Source organism: Ambystoma mexicanum, chromosome 8 (genome assembly GCF_040938575.1).
Source record: "Ambystoma mexicanum isolate Mex_15411 chromosome 8, UKY_AmexF1_1, whole genome shotgun sequence".
Lineage (NCBI taxonomy): Eukaryota > Metazoa > Chordata > Amphibia > Caudata > Ambystomatidae > Ambystoma > Ambystoma mexicanum.
The window spans coordinates 212,407,759-212,429,277 of NC_090929.1; the positions used below are offsets into that span (position 1 = coordinate 212,407,759).

Genomic DNA, 21,519 nt, shown 5'->3' on the forward strand with positions numbered 1-21,519 from the left:
ACTGCCTTTCTTTGTTTGGTTCTTACAGAGGATAGAAAGGGCTCTTTTGAAAAATGGGTGGATAGTTTAACATTTTAGAATACACAATGTGGCAATATTTTTCAATATGCATACACTCCTCTTCAAACATATATTCTGAAATCCACTTTTCATTTGAGCTGAAATTATCCTGAAATTGACAAATTGAGCATTCCTCTAGATTATAAATTGTACTGTACCATTGTCTTGCTTTGTACAGATTCACATTATACACACATGCATAGGCTCACACTGTCTACTTTCTTTTAAAACTGGTCTATATATATTTCTGATGCTTGTGAATCTGCTTAGAATCACATTCTGTGCATGTATTCTCATCTAGTGGTAATTGCGGAGTATGTTTTTTATTTTTGATGATCGAAAAGGGACGTTGGTATGGGCGTGTACGTCTACGTGTAGTGTACCCAAGATTCCTCACCCATTGTTTTTTTTTTTTTTTTCCCCACCATTCTGGTCGGTTGCTTTCATGCGGAGCTCGTGTTAATAAGAATGATTGCTCTTCGACGCATCCATAGACCAATTTCTTAGACTGTTCCCGTTTGCCGTCCTGCGTACTTTCACTGAATCTAACAACTCGCCGGCTGTTGTCGACCCTTGCCTTAAGGTTTCTGCCTTACAGAAGGGAGGGGGGGGGACCCTTTTTTTCTCAACAATTCTCTTCAGAGAATGCATTTTTGTTCCTTTCCCTCCTTTTACGCGTCTGGCTGCTTTTTCCATGCTAGCAGGGAGAGAACCTCATTTGAAGGTTGCCCTTCCTGTAACAGGAAGTTTCCGTGGAGGGACACTCGTGGGGAAGTGTAACAATTGGCTACCCTGTGACCACGACGAGCAGCGTTGCAAGACCTGTCGTACCTTTTTAGGCCTAAGACACTTAAAAAAACACGCACAAAGCGATGGGTGACCTCCACTATGCAGGCAGTCATTCTCCTATTGACGCCATAGCCTTGGATGGGGAGTCCTTAAGCACCTACTGCTCAGTTTCGGAGTCCGAAGATGATGATGTGGAGTTGGCTGACTCCCACGTGCCTGTCCCAAGCCCCGCTAAGCATTCTGTCGGCAGTGCGATGGGGAAGTCGCACCCTGGCGACAAGAAAGGCCAAGCACACAGCACCTCGGGCTCCTTCAGAATCGTCAAAAAAGCCTTCGGCACCTACAGGCCCGTCGACGTTTTAACAGGGCATAGTGAACCTGAGGGTTCAGGGCCTGCTGCGCACGTCAATGAGGTTGGCGCATGGTACCAAGACTTCTGTTTCCCAGGGTTCGTCCCCTAAAGTTTCGACGCATGTTTCAGAAGCATTGAAAGATGCGTTGAAACCTGCATCTTTAGTGAAAACATACCCCAAACTCTGGGAAAGACATTTTAAGGCCCCTCATAGTTTTGGGCCCCAAACCTTTGCCTTCAGGGTATTTCCAAGTCTCCTCTCCTTTGTCCCAGCCTCTACAGGGACCCTCGGACCCTACTCCATCTGACGCAGCTTCGCCTCTTCCAGAAGCTTTCCACTTCTTGGACTAGAGAAAGATTTGAACACTGTATGAAGGTTGTACGTTTATTGGATTTTCAGATAAGTTCAAGATCCCTAAGAGGTCCGTTACTTTGAAAAAGGCCCTAGGCGCTTGAAGTCTCCTAGGCTTCACTTCCCCGAGGCTCCTTGTAGGTAAGTATCACCCGATCCCTCTGAAGACACTTTTCAAGATGATCTGTATGATCAAGGTGATCACGTGTACTATGTCCCGGATCGCGATGATCCAAGACCTTCTCCCACCAACTAGACACTTGGATTCCTGTGGATGACCAGGGACATTGGCCCACTAACCCTGCTCATGATGCTGAGCATGATATTTTTTTGGACGCTCCTCCTGTATCCCAACCCAGGGAGGCATCCCTTATTGATGATCAAATGCTTTTCAATACTGTCCTTTGGCAAGCAGCAGACCATTTTGAGATTGTCTATCAGGAGGCGGTTCCTGTTTCTGACTTTGTAGAAAACCTCCTCAAGGAAAAAGTTAGTCAGCCAAGCTATGTCGTGTCTTCATTCCATTAAAAAGTGCCTTGCCCCCTCCTTGCTTACGCCCTCCCTTTGTCGGGCAAGTGGAGAAGATGTTTCGCTCTCTGATCCACTTTATATCCAGGGTCCTAGCTTCCTGGATTCCCTGGTCGTTACCACGACTAGAAAACATGCAGGAGTTCCCCTGTCTTCATCCGAATCTCCCCTTGATAAAGATTGCAAAAAGCTTTACGTCCTGGCCAAAACAATCACTTAAGTTGCCTACAGTCCCTGCATCGCTAACAATACCACTCTCCAGTGATGTCCAATGGGGACTGGTACAATAGGGTCTGCAAAATGTGCCTGAACCTACGTCACAGCTACTTGAGTGGTGGAGGTAGGACGTCAAGTTACACAGAACATCTTGCACACATGACGCTGCAGAGACAGCGGGTAGGGTGTTGGCAGAAGGCACTCTTGAAACGCCATGCATGGCTTACAAATTACAGATTTAAACCTGAGACACAATCCACGCTCATTAACAAACCTGTCGGACTTGGTTCTCTTCAGCAAGGCAGTGGACGGTGTGCTTGAGACTGCAAAGGATCACGAGACATTGTAATCTCTTAATCCGATCTCTGGCAGGCTGTATGTACAACGCAGGGTCTTCACTAACCGCTGGTCCTTTCGCGGGCATTCCTTTCCTTGCTCAGCTCAGAGTGCCTGTGGTATGGGGGAACATGATGGTATTCTGGTCAAGGAACATCCTGCACCTATGAAAACCTTCAATAGCAGAGATTTCAGCATGGCAAAGTTAAGGGAAGAAATGCAGCAGCCCAGAGGCTCCCCTGCCCATGGCAGTAAATTACTGATTCAGGTCCCTTCTCGTGCCTCGCCTGTAGGAGGATGATGACATGTTTCACCCACGCATGGGAGGTGGTACCCTCAGACCAGTGGGTGCTCAAGACTGTAGGCAACGGTTATTGTATAGAGTTTCTTAATCCGCCTTGATACCACTCACCAAAGAACAGAAGACGGTCCATGGAACATTCCTCATCCTCCTGGATGAAGTGCAGACCCTGTTGCAAAAGGGAGCAATCAAACTCGTCCTAGATTAGGTAAACAAGGGTATTTATTCAATATACTTGTACCCAAAAAGGATCTAACCATGCACCCTGTATTAGTCCTGCAACAAGTATGTAAAGGCTCACAAGTTCAGGATGACAACTGCAGGAGTTAATCCCCTATCTGAAAGAAGAGAATTACATGGCCACCTTGGAAATGAGACATGTATACTTTAATATTTCAATGTTGCCAGCTGTTAGCACATTTCTGAGAATTCGACCTAATTCCCTCCACCTTAGAGACCCCCAGCAACTTTGCTGGATTTTGAGAACTTGATTGTTTTAACCTGGAGAGAGTGAGACCCTTTTCCCCACTCTATCATGTATTTAAATGTGATTTCTGAGCTTTGTGGCACAGGGAAGTCTTTCAAATTTCCCAAAGGTTTAAATACCTTCTCTGGGATAAACTGTTTCCCAGAGCAGTAAAGTGAAATTGACATTTGTAACTTTCTAGACCCAGCACACACTATCTTACATTAGGGTGCTGGAGGGGTTACCTATTATCCCCTTTGGCAATTTCGTTATCCTTTCCTCACTGAAAGGCTGGTGGCAGTGGTTTCATTTTAACTACCGTGGTGTGCATTTACCGCGGGCTGCGTTCGCAGCTGCAGTAAAGCGCCCAAGGGTGCCATTTTTGTCAAAATGGCCCTTGTCTTTTTTCACCATTTCTTTGTGGAAAGGTCCTTCTTGAGATTTACTCTGCGCGCCAAACCAGGTTTGGTCACATTGTTCGCTTTGCCTTTGGTGGGATTCATGAGTGAAGCCCGCCTCTGGCTCCAGGGTGTCTGGGGGTAGGCAGGAAGTGAGGGAGGTGCCCAAAACTCCCTGTGCTTAGTCTCCTAGGAGACCCAAATGCACTCTGTAGTGATTGGACGGCTGAATGTCCGGCAAGGACAGCCACCATGCTGGGTGACTGACAGCTAGGCTGGACTGAATGGGAGAGAACTGAATAAAAGGGAAGGCTTTTGGCTTGGAAGGCAGAGTGGACCACTGGACGAAGGAACCGAAGAACTACTTGAAGAGGATGCCTGCTGCAACTCCTGGATCGTTGGTTTGCCTGGTGAAGCCCTGCTTCTGTGCTGAAACTCAAAATCCATATCGACAGAGAAGCCCCTGCAAGGACGACTTCTCCCCTTCAGTTGGTAGGACCAATCAACTCATAAGTAAGCCACCTGGACATCCTTCTCGGAGCTAGTTGAATTGCCAGAGTTGTTGCTGGAAACCGTATAGCTAAGGAGAGGAACACCAGATTGTGTGTGTTGCCTTTAAGTTGGCGTAGAACTCCAGGAAGATCCTCCGGACTCCAAGGAAGCAGGACTGACCGAGCCTGAGCCCCCTCAACCGGGTGAGGGACCCCAGAAGCAAGGAAAGTCCATCACTACAGCCAGGAACTGCAGTGTTGCTATTTGCGGTAGACGCGAGAAGCTGAAACACTGAACAGCCACTGATTTGAAGATTGCCGGTTGCGAGCGGTGACTGTCCCATTGCAGTGCAGGAGTCCCCAGAAATCCTCCCTCTTGTCCCCACGACTGAGGCCCAGGAACAGTGAGATCTGCAGAGCTGCTCATGAACAGACGTCATCTGCTGCACTTTTTCTTCAATACAAAGGTGCTTACCTCTGCATCTTCTACCACTCACAAGTTTAAACAGTTTCTGGCCCTTTTCTTCAAAGACTTTTAAGACATTGTGCAAAGGCTTTTCTACTTACCTACCAGAGGTGCTTCATCTATATAAGACTTTCGCCCATTGACTTTGGCCTACCCTACTATACATAATGACTTTGCTTAGGGGATCCAAAAGTATTTGCCGGTTTAATATTATTTGTGGTCTCTTGTGTGTTCTAATAACCTTTTCCTTTCACCAAATTCTTACAGTATTCTAAATGGAAACAGTAAGATATTAATGTCCCCAGCACCCTTGTTACTGAAGTCGCCGGAGGGAGTAGGTTGTCTGTGGGCCATCCCAAAATGGTCTTTACTGATTTAGAAACTAAGAGTGCATAGTATTGAAGTGTATTTGTGTGTTACGGTTATATTGTTCCTTTCTGAAGAAAGCTTACTCTAACCGATAAAAAATGAGTAATTGTTTATTCAAGAAACCTTGTGTGTAAGTTTTTATTTGAATACTTGTCACTGTGAATCTCTGTAACTCCCCTACAGCTCACATTGACCCCTCTCGAAATAAGCCTGGCTATTCAACATGCTACCAAACTGTGTAGTACAAGCTTATACCAAAGGTTGGGTTTCCTATTACCTGTAGTCTGAGTTTTTGTAGTGCACCCTAAGGGTACTGCATACAAGTTTTGTCTAACACCAGCGCACAAAGTACCCAAAGTTCAAGATGGAGAACACTCACTATCAGTTCAATCTACTTTCCTTCAGCATTGCCTCAGCCCTGAAGGTGTTTACCAAGGTACTGGCAGTGGCAGCTGCTCACCGGCACATATAGTCAAGTCCATTACAGTGGTCCCTTATCTAGATGTCTGGAGAACACCAAAAAGACTATGGACCACCTTTTCAACCTGAGGTTCTCCATCGAGAAAAGTCTTGGCCCCAGCCAAGTCAAACAGTTTCTGGGGGCCCTAATTTGGACAGAAGGTGGGCTCGTCTTCCCCTCCAACGAAAAGGGTTCAAAACATGTTCCAGGTCCCCTGGTATGTAGCCGGTTGTTCGGTAACCGTACTGAAGGCCATCAGACTGTTGGGGATGATGGCATCTTCCTCGTTCCACACGCCCGTCTGCACATGTGTCCTCTGCAGGAGTGGCTCTTGAGCCAGTGGTGTCAGGCAAGCGGTCTGTACGACGATCTAGTGGTATTCTCGACATCACTCGTTCAGTCTCTGCAGTGGTGGTCGAAGGAGAACCTTCTGAAGGGAAAATCCTTCACCATCCCCACAGGTATGTGGTCACAATCAATAGCAAACAAATATCTCAAATTGTTGGAGCCACCTGCTGTATTCAAAGCCCTGAAAGCCTTCCAGGCACAAAGAAAAAACATTTTGGTACTTGGGCAGCACCACGCCCATGTATTACTTGATCAAATGGGTGCACTCCCTCTCCAGGGCTGCCCAAACAGTATCGGAGCATTTGGAAACAGGCTCTTAAGCACATGTTCCTCCTGTCGCAACATGCTCCAGGGGGACATAATCTTCTGGCAGACTTGCTCAGCAGAGACTTGCAGCTACCCGTAGAACACGAGTCGCGCTTGTATGAATACATTTTACTCAACATCTTTGCAGAATGGGGTCATCCAGACAGCGCACTTTGTGCAACACTGGAAAACACATAATGCCCAGACTATGCCTTTTAGATATCCCCAGACAGTACAAAGGGATAGGTCTCTGCATAACATGGTCCAGGAAATTTGTCTACGCTTTTCCCCCTGTTGCTCTAGTTCAAAAGATGGACCAGGGACAAGTTACACTAATCCTGATGGCACCAATGTGGGGTTGTCGGCCGTGGTTCTTGCATCTCATGAGAATGTCACTTCCCCCTCCGTTGAAGCTGCCTTGCTCATATAACCTGCTGTCCCAAGTCCAGGGGACAACACGAGACCCATGCCCTCAAACGCTCAACTTGGCAGCATGGCTCCTCAGGTCATAGTTTGGGCATCTCCAGCTGCCTCAAAGGTGTATGGACTTTCTTAAAGAAAGCACGGAAACCGAACACTAGGCACTGTTATTTCAGTAAATATAAATGCTTCATCATTTGGTGCAGTACTCGTAACCTCAATCCAATTAACTGTTCACCCACACAGTCCTTTATCTAACTGCCCTCTTAGAGTCAGGACTTGTTTTCAATTCACTATAGGTCCAGCTTGCTGACCTTTCTGCTTAAACCATGTTGCAAACAATAATTCCTGGGGGAAAGTCGCTTTCACAGAAGGGGTAAAAAATACTTCACCCTGCTATTTCTAATACAACTCCCGGATGGGACTTGAATGTTGTCCTGACTAAACTTATAGGCCCTCTTTTTGAGCCAATGCAGAAAGCTAGACTTAAGGATCTCACCTAGAACACTGCTTTTCTGGTGGCTTACCTCTATTAGGAGAGTTAGTGAACTGCAGGCTCTCAATTCAAGACCCATTTGTTATTATTCATGAGGACAAGTTGGTTTTGCGGACGCACCCACTCTTTGCGCCTAAATTAATTTCTTGGTTCCATGTGGACCAATCCATCGAATTTCCAATTTTCTTTCGGAATCCAACTAACTTGGCTGAAATAAGTCTCCATAAACTACATGTTAGGAGAGCAGTGGTATATTACTGTGATAAGACAAAACCATTGTGAAAGATAGATCAAAATGTGTTGCGAGAGGATAGCTCAGGGCAACGTGCACGCCTTGGAAGTAAGGTGACACAAAGCAACACAAGTTCGATCCCCGGGTCTGCGCTTAGGAACCTCTGGGTATTAAGCGCGTTATAAATACGCAACTAAGTCATATTCCTGTAACAGCTCCTCAATGCCCCCGGCTGTGTGAGTGCTTTAGAAATGCAAATAAAGTTAATCATGTCTCTGTTGCTGCTGGTATAGAAGAGGACCCTGTCTCTAAATCAGCTAGCTCTAGATGGATTGTAAAATGCATCCAAATGTATTACTCTCTAGCTAAGAGATCTACCCTTTATGCCTAGGGCACATTCTACTCTAGGCACAGGAGCTACTATAGCTTTCATTGCAAATGTTCCTCTTGATTCTATTTGCAAAGCAGCTGCCTGGAGTTCTGGTCACACCTTCACTCAACATTCCTGCTTAGATACGCATTCTAAGACTGATAATCAGGTGTCGGGCAGTGTTAAGACATATTTGCTACTCTTCCATTACACATCCCACCTCTTAGTACCTCTTGTTAGTCTATGCACAGCATTTGATTCTAAGCAGATTCAGAAATATCAGAAGACATACATTATTCACCGTATTCGTATTGCTGGTGCTTGTATCTGCTTAGATTCACATGCACCCACCTTTCCTGCCCTTTTGGAGTTGAAGTAACATGGACATCTTAGTTTCTTTTTTCTGTACTTGTGCATTCTCTTGTGGCTCGCTCATGGCAGAACAAAAACAGCCAGCGGACCTCGACGCGTGAAGGTTCTTGGGTACACTACACATCAGATATTGTTTCACGCCCATGCCGACATACCGTTTGGATCTTCGAAAAGAAAATGCAATCCTCCAGTTACCACTAGATGTGAGACTATATGGACAGCATGTACTTTGTACTAGAGTACTTTGCATTTTGTAGAGCCAGTAATCCAGTTGTGTGATTGTGTTGGGCATTCCGTGTAATGTAATGTCTGGGTCAAGTAAAGTGTGGAACAAACATCAATAACCTTGGCATTGATCAAACTGTTAATCATCATAAAGAATCACCTAGCTAAATTGGACTAGAAGAAACTGTTATAGCCTACATGACATATATACAATGCTGAGATCTCTGTATCCATCTCATCTTATATTTTCTCGTTCGTTCTTTATTTTCTAAATATGAAGTTAAAACATGTGATCAAAGGTTGTCTAATGTATAACCGTAAAATCACGTTAAATAAATAAATTTAAAAAAGTGTTGGTAGAACTGCAGTATGCAGAAGTGGCCCTGCTCGATACAGACCAAGGTAGATATTGGTTGGTTTATCTTAATGGCCAGGAGTAAAAAAAAAAAATCATGTTTAAAATAACTTCAACAGTTGCCTGGGCAGTGTGAGCTTCCCTTTAAATCTATTTTCCACCTGTTAGTGAAGAAAGCCACTGAGAGAGCTGTTGGATTCGCATATTCATTGTATGTATTTGACATAAAGATTAGTTTTCAAAATGCTTTTTAATCTTCTGACAAAGTGGTTTGCTGGCAATGTCAGATCTCTGGACTTTTAATGTACACACTGATTAGAAAGCTCTCAATTTGTGCCCTCTGCGAAGTAGAACATAATTCTGTGTTCAGAGCTTGCAAGAATTTTGGAAATAAAAATTTGGAGAATAATGTCAAACATGGGTAATATTAATTGAACTCTTCGGGATGGCTGTATTTTGTGGCAAATACTAACTTCAAGGACCCAGCAGGACTGAGCGAGGGGACAATTGTCTTATCAACATAAACCATAAAGTGGTGATAAAAAGAAATTGAATTAACCCAAAAAGAATGAGTCTTGAGAAGTGTTTGAAGGGATCGTCTAGGAGGGTAATAAAATAATGGACAAGGTCACACTCATAGCGCATTTGGGAGCAAGCAGTAGGCGCCTCAAGACTTTAAAGTGGGGGAGACCATTGTCAATACTGCCATATATAAATTTGACTAGTAACATTTTAAAAAGATGTGTCTGTGGGCCTTTCTTTACTGATAGTGTCCATGTTCATATATTGCATTACTGTTGCTTGTGCAGGGATTTCCTTCCAAGCTAATACATATTTGCACACATTCTCTGTTCAGAGAAGACTGTATTTGGAGAATGTAATTACTGATGCGCTTGCATGCATCTTCCAGAGCAGTCCACTGTTCAAGATCCTGCGTCTATTTTGGTCTCAACGGTGCCTAGGCAATCTGGCAACTGCCACAGTAGTTTGCCTCTGTATTCGTAAAAGGAAACATTCAACTTTTTCCCCAGAAAGACTATCTTTATTGATAAGAAGCCCGACTAGGTAAGCAATGGATAACATTTCATGTATTTTAATTTATAACGTGCTTTAGATAGTAGTAGGATAGAAAAAAACATCGGTTTATCTTCCTGTTAATGGAAGGCAAAGACTGTGATTTAATTAGTGCGACTTCTTCCAAAGGGGGAAGAAGTAAAAGGTTAAAGGAAGTGCATATGAGGTGGGGCCTTGGGAGGATTAGGACTCTGGCCATAAGTAATACAAGCTAAGGTGCCTCCAAAGCAATCACCTCTGTATATTAAGGGCTTTCGAGTTGAATTACTGGAGTGGCAGAACACAGGCATTTACATGCACATGCACCACCAAAAAGTGAGAGGTTTTTTTTTGTCACTACAAAAAAGTTGAATTTATGTAAAAAGATTCCCATCGTTGTAATAAAGCTAAACATGTGATAGATTGGACAGCAAGTAATGAATGCTATAGTATGTTCAATCAACTTCAGTGTTCAACATGCCAGCTAATGAGTCAAAAGTGGCAAATTGTTGCCCTTCCGTTTTGGTTAACTAGAAACTAAATCTAGTGAGCCCATGGGTGTTTGCAGAAAGTAGATAATCTTGCATCAGTAGTGATATAAGGCATTTATAACACGCCTATACACAAGTGTTTCAAGGCGCGACCAGGCAAGGGAGGGGAACGGAGGGAAGACTGTGACAACGATCCTACTAGGCCAGGTGCCTTTGAGATTGAAAGTGCAGGGGAGGGAGGGAAAGGGAAAAGTGCAGGGGTAAAGGGCAGGGGTAGTGCAGTACATGGAATAACAGTAAAATAAATAAAACAAATACGGTGCGGCCAGCTGATGGCAAGTGCAAGGGTAAGTGCCGACATCAGGTGTGAAGTGCTAGAAGGAGCTGTAGGGATACAGAAATAGTCCCCGAGTGCAAGGTTTTCCAAGGGGGCAATGCAGGTGTGCAAATGACGGGGAGGGGACCTGGGCCCGAGATCAGAGGGTAGTCGGGTAACCAGTGCAATTTCAGATTCAGCCAGGAGATCAGCAGGGGAGAGGTGGAGAGAAAGCAGAAACAAAGAGGAAGGTCTTGAGGTGCTTCCAGAACCAGAGATGGTTCTCCTTAAGTTTCAGAGAGGCAGGGAGGCTGTTCCAGAGGGAGGCCCCAGCAGAAGAAAGAGATCTACCACCAACTTGCTGCTTGGAGAAGCGGCTAACCCTGAGGAAGTTGGAGGCGGATGAGCAAAGAGCTCGAGAAGGAAGATATTTAGGAAGAGAGTTGAAGGTATTGAGGTCCCAGGCCCCGGAAGGCCATGTGGACAATGCAGAGGGTTTTGAACTTAATCCTTTTTTTTTTTAAACGGTTTTTATTATTTTTTAAAACAAACAATACAAACCAAACTAGCAGCGTTATTTGCAACAAAACACATGAACATCAACTAATGAACACCACTGCTCCCCCAATCCCTCCCCCTCAAGAGCTTGTTTATCTTCCTCATTCCGCATCTGCTGCGTGTGGCAGGGTATTGCTTTCTTCTGAGACTGCAGAATCCGTTATTGTGCCAAACAGTCCTGTTATTAACACTCTCCATGCTAGCAAGGTACTCACTTCTTCTTCCCCACACTTGCTACATGCCTCCTGCCATACCACCGTTTCAGCCTCCGCCCATTTTTGCAAATCCCGCCACCATACCTCGACCAGTGGCTTATGGCACTGCTTCCAGCCCATCGCAATCCTTCGTTTTGCAAGCACATATGCCAAGTCCTTCAGTTTCCCAGCATGTTTAATATTCCGTGTTCTGGGAAACCCTCCCAACAGGCAGGCCCAGGCCGTATCTATAGTGAGCGTGACCCCTTTGTCCGCTAGTTTTTGTGCCACTTCCCCCCCAAAAACTCTCAATCACTGGGCAAGACCAAAACGTGTGTCAAATCAGCATCTACCTTATCGCATTTTGGGCACGCTTGTCGTCCCGCATTTACAAACTTCGATAATCTCATCGGGGTCATGTAGGCTCTGTGCGTTATATACAACTGTGTATTTGTTGTAATCTGGCATTTCTGGACACCTTCTTGTTGTATCCCATAGCACGCTCCCACATCCCATCGGTCATCTGTGCTCCCACCTCTGTTTCCCAATCCAGCCTTCAATGCGTCAAATCCTTCCCTACCCGGGTCATCACCATCTCATACAGTCTAGAGATCTCGTGCCCTCCTTCTGACACGTCATATATTGTCCCCATGGTGGCGTCTGGCTCCTACGCCAATGCGGTCTCAGGCCAGGTTTTACCAATAATCTGCACTAGCCTCAGATACGTGACATATTGGCCTCTATGCAAGCCTGCCTCTTCCCCTAATTCTTCAAAGTCCCTAATGACCCCCTCTTGTCAGACATCTCCCAATGTAACCAGCCCGACCGACTCCCAGTAGGTCCTGATTATCATTCTTAATTGTTTGTCTTCCCCTGCCAAGGCCACCAGCGCCACGTGCGGGGAACACGGGTACAGGTTCTCCATCAGTCGACATACTCTACGCCACATCTTCCACCCAAGCAACATCATACCCGGGTGCACCTTCATTTCAAGTCTAGGCAACCAAATAATTTCCTTTAGGTAAAACGGAGTACAGTTTTGTCCAAACAGCCTAAATTCAGGAGTTACCTCATCAGAGAGCCATTTGGCCACATATTGCAACTGACCAGCTACATAATAGGCCTCAATATTTGGCAGCTTAATTACCCCCTCTTTCATAGAAGTTCTGCAACTTCCATAGCACCACTCTATTCCGAGTGCCATGCCATAGGAAGTCTCTGCACATACTATTCAGCTTGGGAAAAAACTTTTTAGGTATCATGTACGGAATATTGCTGAAAAAATGTTAGAGCCTGGGCAGGACCACCATTTTGAGCATCGCCCCCCATCCCATCATCATCACCAGCGGCAACTTCTCCCAAAACTTCATACTTATACGGATTTTTCCCACAGCCACCTCAGTATTAATCAAATGTTCCTCCTCTACCGTGAGATACACATCTATTCCGAGGTAGCGGAAGGAGCCCATGGTACCGACAACACTGGCAACCGCTCTAGAGGGGTTCTTCTGTAGCTACCCAATGGGAACATGCTCGATTTTTGGGGGTTCACCGCTATGCCGGACAGTTCTGCATACCTTTCCATTACCTCTAGAATATATTGAAGATTTTCCTCCGGATATTTCAGATATAATAGCAAATCGTCAGCATTTAAGGATATTAGGTGTTTCTTTCCCCCTACCTCAATGCCTATCATGTCATATTGTTGTCTAAGGTACACTGCTAGGGGCTCCAGGGCCAGAATATATAACATCGGGGACCAGGGGCACCCTTGTCTGGTGCCTCTGCTAAATTGCCATCTCTCGGATATCACCGATCCTGTGCGTACCCTAGCCAGCGGTTCACTGTACAGCAATTTCACCCACCTAACATAGCTCGTCTCCATCCCGTATTCCCTCAGGGCCTCCAGCAACCATGGCCACCTTACTGAATCGAAAGCTTTGACTGCATCTAGGGACACAACCGCCATTTCACCCTTGTTCCCCTCTTCAATCACCCGGTGGAGTCGCTTATGGTTGTGGGTTATATTCCTGTTGGGGACATAACCTGTCTGGTCCGGGTGTATCAGTTTACTAATAACTCTACGCAGCCTATTGGCCAGGACCGCCGTCAATATCTTGCCGTCCTGGTTCAACATTGACAAAGGCCTATAGGAGCTGCAGCTATGCCCTGGCTTGTTGGGCTTAGGAAGCGGTATAATTATCGCTTCTCTAAGAGATTCCGGCAGCCGGCCCACCTCAAAAGACTCCTTGAGCATTTCTAGCATGGGGGGGGGGGTGAGTACCTCCTCTCTATATGCTATATAAAACTCGCTAGGGAGTCCGTCCGCACCCGGGGTCTTACAGGTGGGCAACTGCTTCACCACCTCCTCCAATTCCTCTAGAGTAATCGGTGCATCCAGCTCCTCCCTTTCTTCGGCACTAATCTTAGGTAATTCCATGTCTCTTAATGTTTCTCTGATCTCCTCTCGATTGCTCCCCCCCCCTTGTCCTCATATAATGCCCTGTAATAGTCTGAGAATGCCTCATTGACTCCCTCTTGGGTGTCCGCTACCTCCCCATCCTCTCTGGTTATCGTCCTAATCGGGGGCCTAGGGGTTTCGGTCTTATATAACGACGCCAAAAGACGGCCGGTTTTATCCCCACCTGCATGTTGTCTCAACATACTTCTTATAGTTAAGGTTGCAGAGCCTTTCCCAAAGCTCTGCACACCGCTGCTGCAGTTTGAGTAATAGTTCCGCATCCCCTCCTGCCCTATTGATTTCCCGTTCCAGTTCACCTTCGGCTTCCCCTAACTCCATTAGGACCCCACCCTGTAGGCCCTTTGATTTAGCAATGGCAGAACCCCGCAATACCACCTTAAAGGCTTCCCAGAGCGTGCCCGCTGAATCCACACTGCCAGTGTTTTCCTCGAAATAATGTGTGATCTCATCCCTGATATCCTCTCTGAAGACCGGGTCCCTGAGCGCCTCAGCCCGGAGGCGCCACGTCGGTATCCGCACTCTGGGGCGGCAGTACTGCCAGCCCAGAACCAGAGGCGAGTGGTCCGACAGGACCCTCGCTTTGTAGTCTATTTGGGTGGTCTCTATCACCACATCTGGTGTGGGAAAAAAATAATCAAGTCTCGTATGCAGTTGTTGCGGGGCAGAGTAATGCGAATACTGTTTTTCATTAGGATGTTTCAGCCTCCAAACATCTGCCAGCCCAAAATCGTCGAGCAGTGTCTGCAATGCCCTGGCCGCTGGGGTGGGCCTATAAATCTTATCATCGGATCTGTCTACCTTGGGGTTGAGAAAGCAGTTAAAATCCCCTCCCCAAATAACCGCTCCCCCCATACATGCACCCAGGTTGGTACACAGAGTCCTAAAATATGCCGCCGTATTTTGATTGGGGGCATACGTATTTATAATGCACACCTCCCTATTCTCCACCAGTGCCTTCAATATGACTAACATCCCTTCCGTATCCACCACCTCTTGTGTAAGTTGGAGCAGAACGTGCGGTGCCACCCAGACCAACACTCCCCTAGCGTAGGCCGAATACGGAGAGCCCACTACAGTACCTCTCCACTTCTTCCCCACCAGTTCCAACTTTTGCCGGGTCAGATGCGTCTCTTGCAACAGTGCAATATCAATCTTCTGTCTTTTCAAATACATCATGACTTTGTTCCACTTTAAGTAACTATTGAGTCCCCCGACATTCCACGTTACGATCTTAAGATCCCCCATAGCTCATGAGTGTCCTTCCCCCTTCCGTGTAGCGAATCCCACTTGCCCACGCGATACAGATACAGCTCTCTGACTTTTACTTGTAGCTTCTTGTACAAACTCAAACTCCCCATAACTATATACACCACAATCTCCCCGCTTCCCTACCCACCCTCTACCCATCCCTTCCCCAACACCACACACCCCAACTGCTGCCCAGCTCCATCCTCGGAACTCAGGCACCCCCACATCTAGCCCTGCAAGCACCAAACAATGCCCAGAGCTCAGTAGGGTGAAGTCGCCCTAATGGCCACTTAACTAAAGTTACTTAGTGGGGTAAAAAGATCCGCTCTGCAAGGCTCCCCTAAATACAGTAATAGTCACAGTGCTCATAATATCTTGTACAACAGTCTGACCTTCTCTCGCGAAGGCCGCGCAAATGACTATAATCAAGTCCCATGGATCTATACCGCGCCATCTTGTGGCACCCTCCTCGTGCACTACTTATCTCCTCTTCCCGTCCGAACCTCAGGCTCCTGGGGACATCCCTGCGTGTCAAGCCATCCCATGGCATCCTCCGGAGTCTCAAAAAACAAAGTTTTGTGTTTATGAAAAACTTTCAATTTTGCCGGATACAGCAACATGTATTTATGGCCTGCCTCTCTCAATCTCCGCTTTACCGTCCCAAACTTCATGCGGCTACGCTGCACTGTCAGGGTATCGTCCGGGTAGGCCGTGATGTTTGCCGCTCCTCGTGTAATCATTCCTCCCTTGCGGAATTGTTCCAATATCCTCTCCCGGTAATTAAGGATTTTGGCTATTACTGGCCTAGGCGGGTTTCCTGGCGGCGGCCTCCTTGTTGGAGCTCTATGCGCAAATCCTTGAGATAAGGCTCCTCCGGGTATCTCCTGCAGCAGCATAGACTCGATGAAATCCGTAGGATCGTGGCCCTCCGATCCCTCCGGCAGGCCCACGATGCAAATGTTGTTTCGTCGGACGTCCTTCCGCCTCCTCCGCCCTGCTCTCCAAGTTGCCCACTCTCTGTACCAGGACATGCAATTCGGCCTTATGGGAGGCACAATCCGCGGTATTCGGGCTCACCTCTTTCACGAGGGTCTCCGTGCGCTCCGCCAAGGCCCTGACGTCCTGCCGGAGTAGATTCACTTCCTCCTGCACCTCACCGACCTTAAGGTCCAATGCCGTTTTCAGCTCAGTTACGGCCAGTTCAAGTTTAGCTTCCCAGGCCGCCTTTAAGTCCGCAATCGCAGCTAGGACCTCTTGGTTGGTACCCGTTGCTGTCATGCCGCCTGTAGGCGACTTGTCCTTAATATTGGAATTTTCCGGACCAGGGGACGTCTTCGCGAAGTCGTCCAAGGTGGGCTGCTTCGCCTTCGGCCTCACCGTTCTACTAGACATGACCCAGTGGACCTGTGTTCTGCACAAGTTACAAATGCGCACACAGTACGCCTCTATCGCTCGATCATCGTGCGGCCTGCTCCTTCCTTTGTTCCGGTCGTTGGTTGGCCATTTTGTGTCTTTCGTCTCTGGCGCTCCTTATCTTTTTCGCACAAAACTCCACCGCCGTTCCTCCCACGCCTTCCAAAAGTTCACCAAGCGTGGTCAGACCGTTCACACACCGACATGTGTTTTTTCAGCAGTCGTAGGCACGTCGTTATGCACTATTCCGCCAGGATCATTTCAGGATCTCGGGAGCTCCTCCAGATCACGTCCTCCTACATGGCCCTCGTGGCCACGCCCCCTTAATCCTTGCCGCCACTAGGAGCCAGTACAGAGATTTCAGTCCTGGAGAGATACGATCACTGGGCTTGAGGCCAAGGACAAGTCTCAGAGTCCTGATTTGGATGTGTTGCATAGGGTGGAGAGTAAAGGCAGGCAGATTTAGAAAAAGGCTGTTGTAGTAGTCCAGCCTAGAGAGAACCAGAGCGCTAGAGACAGTGAGCTTCTGGGGGAAGGAGAGGAAGGGAAGAATACCTCTTAGAAGGTGCAGCTGGTAGTGTGACTTCTTGGAGACGTCCGAGATGGGAGGAGAGAAGGAAAGTGTGGAGTCGAAGATGACCCCAAGGTTTTTAACCTCACAGGTGGGAGCAGGAAGAAGGCCTAGAGAGGCTGGCCAGAGCGACAGGAAAGGAGGGTGCAGGTGGGCCAATGAGGAGAATCTGTTTTACTGGCCTTAAAGCAGACATCATTGGCGCCACACCACTCCTGGATGGCGGACAGGCAGTCTGAGAAGAGGTTGCAAAAGGGAGCCTGAAAATGAGCAGATTGTCATTCGCATAGCACTGAAAGTTGGGGCAGAGTGCGGTTATTGGTTGAACAGCCAGGGAGAGAGGTTAGACCCCTGGGGAACACCACAGGTAGAGATGGAAGAGAGGAAGGACTCAAGTTGGACCTGGGAGGGCTGATCAGAGAGTAAGTCAGCCAAGCCAGGGCCTGATCTCTAGTACCCAGGATATCACAGACGGTTGAGCAGGATGGCATGGTTGACCGTTTCAAAGGCAGAAGAGAGATCAAGTAAGATGAGGACACGGGGTGTTGGAATCGAGGTTGGAGAGCGGGTCTTCACGGATGTTCAGGAGAGATTTGTCCGTGCTTCTTGCAGCTCTGAAGCCAGACCTGATGGTCATGGAGACAACCAACAGCTGGGAGATGGCGAGCTTTTCCAGGAGTTTGCCCATGAAGGGGGGTGATGGAGATTGGATGAAAGTTAGCCGGGCAAGAAGGGTCGGCAGAGGGTTTCTTAAGAAGGGGGTGCACAAGGGAGTGCTTCCGGGGGAGGGTAAGACTCCAGTGGCTAAGGAGTGGCTGCAGAAATCCGCAGGAGCCAGGGTGTCAATGTGGGCCTTGATGGTTTTGGAGAAACGGGGGTGAACATGTTTTCATGAGACTTTCATAGATCACACTTGTCTAGAAACCTTGTCTGAAGGGAACAGAGGTAAGGCAGAGAAAGAGTGAGGAGAGGTGGTCTAAGAAGGGCCAGAGGAAGAGCAGGGAGTAGTGAGGAGGGGGAGAGGAGGAGAGAGAGGACAGGATGCCCTGAGTTTTAGAGATGAAATGAGAAGCCAGGTCTGGGCAGAGGGCTTGGGAAGGGACAGGAGAGGTAGACTGCAGCAGGATTGGCAAGCGCCTTGCAAATTTTAAAGAGTTTGGCCGAGTTGTAAGATGCTGCAGAGATGCAGGCTTGGATGTGGGCTCTCTTCTTGGTGCGGGCAGAGAGCCGGTAATTGGGACCTGTGGAGCAGAATGAACGTGTTACTTACTAGAAGCAAAGCTAAGTTAATGACTTACTCGATGGAGTAATTGTTGCATTGTGTGTTAGAAGTACAATTCTGGAGTCAGCAATTGGGAATTTGTGGCCTAAGCTTGAATAAGTTGAGTACTTGTTGAAACTAGTGTTTCAGACCTGAAATGCAGTTATTAGATTTGCTTGGTCATTTCATTGTGTTCAGCTCTTTGGTAAAATCACTGAAGGACTTACATGGCCCTCAAAATGGAAAGTGTTACTACAAATGTTAAAGGCTTACTTTCAATGGACCCTCTAAGATGGAGCACTTATCAGAAGCAGAAGTCGTAACACTATCTTTTGAATAAAGCACACGTCAAGCAACAATCAGAGGGGTTGAGCGTCCATTGGTCCCTTGCAGACCAGAAACGCCCATCCACTGCAAAACAGTCCTGGACTTTAGTTTCTTCGTTCCACTACACAGCACCGCACTGGAATACATTTTCTGGGTGATTGAAAATCCATAGCATTGGACAAATGGTTATCAGACATTTTGAAGGACAACTAATACCCAAGATATTCAGGGACGGCAACCATGTCTTTCAAAATGTGTTTGCCAAAGAGCACCTATAGTAGTGTAGGAAAGGATTTGATAAACGTGCTGGAGGAACAGGTTGGATTAAGGGGTGCCATGGTATAAACACTTCTTTATTTAATAACAAAGGAAAAAGACCTAACTCTCCTATTCTAAAAGGTATTCCCTACCTAACTAAGGAAAACTTAGGTGCTCATCGTTGGGGGGGAAAGAGTCCTGTTCTCTGTCCAAAACTACCCAACTCTAGCCCTACCACTATACATTAAAAGAATACAAGGAGAATGAATCTGTCTGCTGGGTCACTGGTATCCACCTTGGGATTTGGGCTTAAGTCTTAACTGAAAGTTTGTGTTCCACAAAGTTGCACAACACCAGGAGCATGACTCCCTCCTCCTAGTCCAAATAGTTAAGTGTCTTTGACAATATCTATGACAACCTTTGCCCTAGTATCTGAATTAACAAAACTGTTTTGGGGAAAAAGCAGAAGAATGTCTCCCTTTTCCTGGTTCACTTAACTTTTGATGACAATATTTCCTAACAGTTCTTATTAAGCTTTGTCCTTCTCTCCAGGCTTTCTGCAGGGTTAATTTCAGTGTTCCTGCTTCACTTTCATTAGTAACCATCAGTATTGTTGCGAGGGAGACTACGCCCAAGTCCTTGCTTATCTTTGCTAGAATCACTGAGATTAGGGAGATCACTCCTGATGCTTAGATCAGTTTGCAAGAATGATTGGGTTGAGGGTAATTACTCCTGTTGCGTTGCTCAGCTTTACCACAATTACTGAGATGAGAATGGTCACTACTGAGGTACTTCTCAGTGGCAATGTAGCTCTTGACACTTCTCCACCAACTACTGTGATGAGGGAGATCCCGCCTAATGCTTTGATCAGCTTTACAACAATTACTGAGATGAGGGAGAGCCCTCTGGATGCATCCAGTATTCTCCCCCAAATCCCTACCGGATGTACTGTTACCCCTTTCTTCCTGGGACCATAGTGCTGGTTCTTCCTGGGATGTTGGAGATACTCTTCTGGTTCATCGCTGCTTCTTCCTCGCTTCTCCCTACCCTGCTTCAGTTCTGCAAGGCATCCGGTTCTGCAGTATCAGTGTAAAGGGGCCAACAGGTCCACCTCTCTGAGGTCATGCCACTGTTAGCAGGAGCCTCTCTTCTGCAATTGTTGGGCCTGATCTTGGCTCCCGAGACTTCCTCCGACCTTCCAGCCGTGTACTCTCGACAGAGGACTTACTTCTTCATCTCACATGCTAGTGTCTGTTTGAACTTCCCGGGCAGCTGTGGCTTCCCACTGGCTTCTCTCTGGTTTCCCTGGTTCCTCTTCAGGCAGTCCCTTGTCTGTTTTTCTGGTCAGTAGCTGGGTCCTCCCCAGCTCAATATCGAAGTCCCTTGTCTATGTCAATGACTCACTCTTCAGGCCTCCTCGAGGCCACTTCTTCTCAGTACTTTCAAAGTCGCATGAAAAAATGGTTTGTATAACTCTAATCTTCACAGTATTTCAATAAAACAGTGAATAGGGTTTTATAGGGAGGGGTGTCACAGTAACATACAGTGGTACTGCTGAAGGCTCGGGGATTTCGGGGACTCAAAAGAGGCTTGGAGATTTCCACCATTGAACGGGAGTCACCATCCCCATGATGAAAGTCCCTCCCTGTGAGGCCCTCAAGCTTTTTTCCACTCATAGGGGAAATGTCATGTAGCAGCCTCGCCTCCCTAGCCTCACAGGTAAGGGGCTCCCCCATGGGGACAAGTGACGTGATCCCACGATTGATCAGTTCCCAACAAGTGTATAAATGAGTTCGCTCAAGTTTCTCGCAAATAAGAAAACATTAAAAGGTTCTAAACATCACAAGGAAACCCTTTATGATGGTGACAATGTGGAGGGTATTTGATTTTCTCAGCAATTTGCTTGTGCTGTTGACTTTCAGCCTAGGATATACATGAAGAGCATTCAGAAAATGTTTAGCACCAGTTGCAGTACATATGAAAAAGGATTATAATACAGATTTAGCAATAGTTGGATGATTGGTTTGTTCTCTGATCTGCCAAGGGGCCAAAAGAGCAATGCAAGTATCCGTTTATTTTATTTGTATATCAGTCCTTTGGAATCAGTATTTTCACCACAAATTCCTGAGAGCTTTATTCAACACTCCCTTCTGATGTACAAACCCCTCTGTCACTGCCGTAACTTCTTTCACAAGAGGACAATGTCATTGTCTATTCAAATAGATTGTGTGCTGTTGTCTTGTAGGTGGATCTATGGTGGAAGCACTTTAAAGGATTCTGGGATCACCCAATTAGAGTGGACTGGCATAAAGACTTACTTGTGAGAGTGGGGAGCTAAACTGGATTAATATTAAGTTTTCAGTTTGTTGGCACCTTAACAATTGAAGCCACATATCAGTTTATTGGAGTTGAGGACTTTCTTTGGGCTTTCAAGGCTTTTTTTGATAGCGGCAATAGGGAAAAAGGAATTTGGGTCCAAACTGGCAATACAGAAGCAAATTAATAACATAATAAAGCATTGAAGTTTTATTTGAGGCTCCAGTGTCATGGATATGACCACACAAGGTTCAAGTATTGGAAATCCATCTGCCACGAAAGCAAATTTGAACTGTTCTTTAAGCAGAGATTTTAGAATGGGC

At 46.6% G+C, this 21,519-nt stretch overlaps 1 protein-coding gene across 7 annotated transcripts in view; it reads left to right on the forward strand.

Annotated features, from left to right (window-relative positions):
- The window catches only part of BRD3 (bromodomain containing 3), an 853,641-nt gene that overhangs the window by 618,783 nt on the left and 213,339 nt on the right, over positions 1-21,519 (forward strand). The gene's annotated exons all lie outside the window — the stretch shown is intronic.